We start from the raw sequence: 7,938 nt of genomic DNA on the forward strand, positions 1-7,938 counted from the left end.
CTTAACTTTTGTGATAAGAGCCATTAATTCTCCGTGTAACCTTCCTGGGCAAGGTACTTCTCTCTCTGGGCCTCAATTTTCTTATCTTTGAAATGTGGTATTGGACCGAGTTATTTCCAGGCTCCCTGCCAACCCAAAAAGCTTATAATTGTGTTGCATGAGAAGAATGCAGGACTGAAGTCTGAGAACACTGGATGGCATATCCTGGTTCCCAATAATATTTGTTAGATGAATAATATAATATATGCATATAGAGAGCATGTATGAAACTCTGGAGAGCGTCATCGATAAGGATCAGAACACGAGACAATGCCAAGACTCAGAAGGTGGGATTAAAGACAGTGGGAGCTGGGCGCAAACAATCTGCATTTGGATTACTTGAGATGTTTAAGGAAAAGCTGTTTTCCAGCCTGCTTTGCTATCTTTCTCCTAGGATCAGTCATCTGTCCCAACTCATTTCTCATCGCCACCTCCATGGGATTTATCCATTTAAAAATTATTCTTCCACTCTGAGGCACAGATTCAATTAAGAATCCATTATTCTCCTGTACAGTAGATTGAGATTCATGCAGCTTTATGTAGTATTGGAAGCCCAGTTCAGTTTTTTAGACTCTGAAATCGTTATTTTGCATTAAAAATTTGTTTCTAATGCTGGTTTGATAAATAGTAAAATTAGCAGTATGACTCAGAACTTAGCTAATATATTTTACTAATTAAAGGCGGTTGTGGCAAGTGATGACCCACATCTCTGATCTCTCACTGTGATGACCTTGACCAAGTCCCTCAGCCTTTTGGGACCTCAGCAGCTTCTTAAAGGAAAAGAATGAGGCTGACTAATCTCTGAAGCCCTTTCCAGATCTGAAATTCTGTGATGAGGCTTTCAGAATATTTTTTCCTACCAAAAGTCTTATTAATAATGCACTCCACAGATTTTTAAGTGCCAGTTATCTGCATGAATCCTCAAATATAAAAATGGTAAATCAAAGTAGTTACAAACATACCTATTAACTTTAAATGAGATGTTTGAAAAAAGGGCCTAGTGCCAAGTCTGGGACAAATTAGGGCCTCAATGGTAGCTGTTAATAAATTCAGTAATGAACGTAGGTATTTAAATGCACCAGAGGTTAAAATAGATGTGTTTGGGAGGTAACAATAGATACCACATACTAATACCATATGCTGTATTTACAATGGAGGTGGTCAAAAACCTGTAGCCCCCTTATATTCTCATTCACATTGAGAGTGTAAAAGAGTCAGGAGTCAGAGTTGAAGAGGATTTTTGGTGGGGATTTCTTTGAAGAGAGTCTATGTTTTGAGCCTCCTAAGGGAGGCTCCTGGATGCCACCTGCGCCTTACTTTAAAGCTATGAAAGAGGGCCTCAGGGGAACTTAATATGTGTCCCCTGTAGGGTGATGATCCAGTGGCTTAGACCCCTGTCTAGAAAAATCTGAAGGATAAGATACAGTGGCCGGTAGGTGCTTTGATGATGGAGCGAGGGAGGGGGTACTGAATTGGGTGCAGCCTCCATTCCTAGAGTTGGAGCAGGGGAGACCTGCCTGCCTCCTGCAGAACAGGTGCCAGCTACGTGCAAGAGAACCCACACAGGGTCATCTCTGAACCTGACCAAGAGGCATGGGTATCCTCAAGGAGGTGGACTTCTGACTTGCCATGCTGAGAGATGAGCAGAAAGTAGAGAGCCAGAGACACAGGCACCATCCGTGCGAGATCCCTGGTGATGGACAAAGGTGGGGTGATTGGGAGGAGGGAGAGGATGAGCCACTCTGAAGAGTGTTGGGGGAGCCCACGTGAGAAAGGATTAGTTAAACTCTTGCCAAGCCAGGGCCCAGTCGCCACAGCACCTAAATAAGGCTATTCTCTTGCTTTGCTTTCCTTTCCTCATTCCCATTGTCCTAAACCTTACTAAACAAGGAGGCCTCCCTTCCTGATGCCTTGGTAATTCCAAAGTCTGCAGGGGAGGCCAGCAGCTAGAGAGACCTGCAGCAGGCCGAGAAGCCTCGGCTTCAAATAATAAGCCATTTTGATTATAACATGAGAATGGACATTTTCTGAATTGAGACTATTTTTTACCTTAAGTGACTGGGATTTATTATTATTAAATAAGATTGACTAGAGAAGTTGTGGAGGCCTGAGTTTTCTTCTCGAGTTAGGGGATGCACTGCTCCCACAAACTGGATTTTTCAACAGGCAGTAGGAGACTCGAAGGTGCACTGTGAATCCAATTCCACAAGCCTGCTTATTTATCGCGATGGTTACACATGATTTATTTTAGAATCTTTACTTCTTGCGTCACTGTTTTAGTTTTAACTTGAAAAGTTCATTTCCACAACTTTGAGTTGTTTGTTAGTGAATTCATGAATCATCCTTCTGTGTGTATGTGAACAATCTTTTTTTTTAATTGTGGCAAAATACACGACATAAATTTACCATTTTAGCCATTTTAAAAGCATACAATTCAGTGGCATTTAGTACACGCATCATGTGCAACCATCACTACAATCTAGTTCCAAAACGTTTTCATCCTCTCAAAAGGAAACCCCATATGCACTAAGCAGTCACTCATTACCCACCTGCGCCTCACCAGCGACCACTAACCTGCTTTTTCTCTTTGTGACATTGCCTGTTCTAAATACTTGATATAAATGGAATCTACAATATGTGACCTTTTGAGTCTGGCGTCTTTCACTCAGCATAGTGTTTTCAAGGTTCATCCTTGTTTGTCAGAATTTTATTCCTTTTAATGGTCGAATATATTTCAGTGTATGGATAATCCACATTTATCCATCAGTTGTTGGACATTTGGATTGGTTCTACCTTTTGGGTAGTGCTGCTGTGAACATTCTTGTACAAATTTTTGTTGGAACACCTGATTTCAATTCTTGTAGATATATGTCTAGGCGTGGAATTGCCAGGTCATATGGTGACTCTGTTTTACTAATTAAGGAACCACCAAATGATTTTCCACAGTGGCTAGATCACTTTACATTTCCACCGCCAATTTCTCCTCGTCCGTGCTGTGTTAGTCAGGATTCTTCAGAGAAAGAACCAACAGGGTGTTCATATATACAGACAGATTTATTTTAAGGAATTGGCTCACGCAATTGTGGAGGCTTGGTAATTCCAAAGTCTGCAGGGGAGGCCAGCAGCTAGAGAGACCCAGGAAAGAGTTGCAGTTCACATCCAAAGGCAGTCTGCTGCCCAGAATTCCTTCTTGCTCAAGGGGGATGCCAGTCTTCGTTTTAAGATCTTTGACTGATTGGATGAGGCACATCTACATTAATGTCATCCAGAAAACACCTTCACAGAATAACGTTTGACCAAATATCTGGGCACCATGGCCCTGCCAAGTTGATACATAAAATTAGCCATCATGCTTGCCAACACTTGTTATTTCCATTTTTAAAATTATACCTGTATTAGTGACCTAGGACTCTAATAACCCTGTAAGAAAGTTCCACAAACTGGGTGGCTTAAAACAATCAATTTCTTGTCCTAGTTCCGGCAGCTAGAAATATGAAATTAAGATGTTTGCAGGGCTGTGCTCCCTCCAAAGCCTCTAGGGGAGGACCCTTCCTTGCCTTTTCCAGCTTCTTGCAGCCCCAGGCATTCTTTGGCTGTGACAACTACTCTAATCTCTGCCTCCACCTTCACGTGGTCATCTTCTGTGTTTTTGTCCAAATTTCCCTCCTTTTTATAAGTACACCAGTTAGGTTAAGGTCCATCTCAATAATCTTAGCTTGATTAAATCTGTAAAGACCTTATTTCCTAATGAGGTCACATTCACAGATACTAGTGGTTAAGACTTCAACATGTATTTTTGGGGAAGAGGGGACACAATCCAGTTTATAACAATAGCCATCCTAGTGGGGATGAAGTAATATCTCCTTGTGGTTTTGATGTGCATTTTCCTAATGACAGAGGACATTGAACATTTCTGTGTTTATTGCCTATTTGTGTATCTTATTTGAAGAAATGTCTATTTGAATTCTTTGCCCATTTTTTATTTGGGTTATCTCTTTTGTTGAGTTGTAAGAGTTATTTATCTATTCTGGATGCTAGACCCTTATACATACATGATTTGCAAATATATTTTCCCATCCTGTGGGTGTCTTCATTCTCTTGATTGGTTTTTTGATGTATGAATTACAATTTATTTTTTTTCTTGTCTCACTTATGCTTTGGGTCTCACATCTAAGTAAACATTGCCAAATCCAAGGTCATAAAGATTCTTCTATTTTCTTCTAGAATTTTATACTTTAACTTTTATATTAAGGTGTTTGATCTATTTTGAGTTAATTTTTGTACATGGTATGAGGTAAGAGGTCAACTTTATTCTTGCATGTGGGCATTTAGTTGTCCCAGCACCATTTATCTCAAAGAGATTATTCTTTCCCCTTGAATGGCTTTGGTATTCTTGTCAAAATTCTTAACACTTTAAAAAGTGAATTTAAAAGTTAAGTACAGGCATTGTGGTGGGAAAGTAAATATGGCAAAGTGAGTCACACAAATGTTTTGGTTTCCCAGTGCATTTAAAGTTATGTTTACACTACACCATAGTTTATTAAGTGTGCAATAGCATTGTGTCTAAAAAATAATGTACATACCTTAATTTAAAATATGCTCTATTGCTAAAAAATGCTAACCATCATCTGAGCCTGTTGGAAAAATGACACTCATGGACTTGCTCGAACCAGGGTTGCCACAAAACTTCAATTTGTAAAAATTGCATTATCTGTGAAGCACAGTAAAATGAAGCGCAATAAAACAAGATTTGCCTCTATCAAGTTACGTCTTGATCAGTCGGCTTAGCTTTGAAGATTTCTTCCCAGATCAGCATTTCGTAACAATCTTGACAGAGCCTGGCTTACTGGTAGAATTGTAAAACTCAAAAATATTCATGAACTAACTCCAAATACAATTTTCTAACAACCTTTAATAAAGTCGCCATCTATTAGTTAAATGATATTTTAAAATATAAACCAATAATAAAAACCAGTGTAGAATTCCACCAAAGGATTAAGTGCTATGAGAATTGCCCTCCACCGTAAACAACTAGAAAATATATTTTTAAAATGTTTTCAGACATTGGACATCAGGAAGCACAGAACTGTGAGCCCCTGAGAGGCAAAAACTAAACAGAGAGAAGTGATTGCCCCATCTTACTCATTGAGGGTGCTTTCAGTCTGCTGCACAGAGATGAACCCAGAAGCCCACTATATCACTCAATTGAGGAGACAGAGATCAGAGTTCAGGAAGACCGAGGCTAGAATGTGCAGGGAGAAATGACAGACGAGAGGTAGCTGCCCAGAGACAGAGCTCAGAAAATCTTGACTTTTAGGTAAGTTCTGTTCAGGACATTTGTTGGATGAAACTCCATGAGAGATATGAGGGAGAGAACAAACAGAAAGCAGTAGACCAAATAATTCTCAGAGCTCACATAGATCTGGGAATCATTGCAGTTTCTGCTAGCTGGAGTGGAGAGACCTTGTAATACACAGAGCATTGGGTAGAATCCCCAAAAAGGTTTTATGCTCTTGTAGTGGGGCTAAATTAGCCCTAGTGTAAAGGTTGCTCTTAGTCTGTCGTAAAAAAGCTTAATAGTAAGCCTCAAACTGATCTGCAAGCAACTTAACTGCTTGGAGGAACAAAGTCCAACATTGTTTGAAGAAATACAACAAAACCCAGAACTCAACAATGTAAAATTTACTGTTTTAGCATCCAACAACAACAACAACAAAAGTCACTAGGCATGCAAAGTAGAAAAGTATGACCAGAGCCAGGAGAAAAATAAATCAATAGATCCAGAATGACACAGATGATAAAATTAGCTGATAAAGACCCTAAACAGCTATTATTCATATTATAAGTACTCAAGAATATAACAGAAAACATGAACATAATAAGGACAGACATAAGATACCTATTTTAAAAATCCAAATCAAATTTTTAGAGAAGAAAGTACAATAAATTAAACTGGGATTAACAGCATATCATATATTACAGAAGAAAAGGCACAGTTATAGAAATTATTCAAAATAAAGCATGGAGAGAAAATACTAGAAAATGAATGAACAGAGCCACCTGTGATGAGAAATATAAAGCCATAAACCCAAGAAGCTCAGTAAATCTCAGGAAGAATAAACATGAAAAAACTATCCACGCTAAGATATATCATAGTCAAATTGCTGAACTAGTGATAATAAGTTAAAAAAAAAAAAATACACAGAGGAACAAAGATCACAGTGGCAGCAGACTTCTTGTCAGAAACTATGCAAGCCAAAAAAGAATGGCATGACCTCTTTCAAGCATTGAAAAGGGAAGAAAACTCAATCTAAAATTCTGTATTAAGCAAAAATGTCTTTCAAAACTGAAGATGAATTAAGCTTTTTCAAAGCACCAAAAATGGAAAGAATTCATCACCAGTGGACCCGAACAATAAGAAATAAAGTTTTTCAGATAGGAAAAATGATATCAGATGGAAATCTGGATCTACACAAAGGAATGAAAATTACTGAAATAATAACTACATGCAGAAGTATATAATATTATTTAAATCTCTTTAAACAGATAATTGACTTTAAACAGAAATAGTGTATTTAAGATTTATAACACTAAAGCAAAATGTATGACAATAATAGCATAAAAGTCAGAAGAGGGGAAAATAGAAGTATATAACCATAAAGATCTTATAGTATTTGTGAAGTATTATAATGTCACTTAAAAGTAGAATGAGATAAGTTAAAGATGTACACTAAAAAGTCTAAAACAACTACTAAAATAACAGGGTTGTTTTATAAACCAGCTGATAAACCAACAAAGGAGAGGCGATGAAATTATAAAAATTATTCAACTATTCCAAAAGCAAGCTGGAAAAAAGGACAGATGAGACAAATAGAAAACAAATAGCATGATACACTAAAACATGAATCATGTCAGAAATCAAATGTAAATAATCCAAATATTTCAATTAAAAGGCAGAGATAGTAGGATATTTAAAGTTCATAGTTTCAGGTGTCGAAGTCACCAAGGAAGACACGACTCACATAGGCACTGGACAGAACGATGCTTTACTTACAGAAAGAACTGTGAGAACAAGATCAGCTTCCACAGTGAGCATCGGTACCCTGTGGCCAGCGGGTCCCATCCCACAGCTGACATAGTGAGATGGTCTGCATGTGCCTCTCTCGTGCTGCAGGTGGAGGACCCTGTTTCCCACTGCTGGGAACAGATACAGCAGTAGGGTTGGACAGGTGCCATATAATGCCCATGCTTATGCAGAAACAAAGAAGTACACAGCAAGTCCGTTACTGGGGAATGATATTTCCAAATGAGGTGATACACCCAGCACAGGCAGTGAGGACTCCTCATTTTCCTATAATGTTTCAGGCCCCACATACACTCTATGCAACGGTGCAAGGGTCACCAGGCTGTGCATGACTGCCTTTCCCGACATATTTACTATCTGACCCTACACAAGGAAGATTTTTCCCATCTCTGGGTTAAAGTAATGTGTCCTTCTGCCAAGCAAAGACCATAATGACTTCTAACTTACTGGGCTATGAATTAATGAGGCCTCCATGTATTTCCTTACGTGTGCACTTTCAACATATCAGATGCCTCTAGGTCAGGCAGTTCTATCCCTGGCCCAGGGACATGTGGCCTGTCAGGTATGCATGTGGCTTCAAGCCAGCCTAGAATGCACTTCCCTAGATAGCATCTTTGCTGCCCGGGAGGATTCCCCTTCAAGTAAACCAGATTCAGCCACTCAGCATGCTCTAGGCTAGAGCAAAGAGCCCTGAATTTGGAACCTAGTTGCAGTTCCAACTTTATCACTGCATAATGGAGTGCCCTTAGACAAGTCACTTCATGTCTCTGGGTGGGGCTGACTTACCAGAAAGACTTAGTATTTCCAGATCTCCC

Source organism: Pteropus vampyrus, unplaced genomic scaffold (assembly GCF_000151845.1).
Source record: "Pteropus vampyrus isolate Shadow unplaced genomic scaffold, Pvam_2.0 Scaffold125, whole genome shotgun sequence".
Lineage (NCBI taxonomy): Eukaryota > Metazoa > Chordata > Mammalia > Chiroptera > Pteropodidae > Pteropus > Pteropus vampyrus.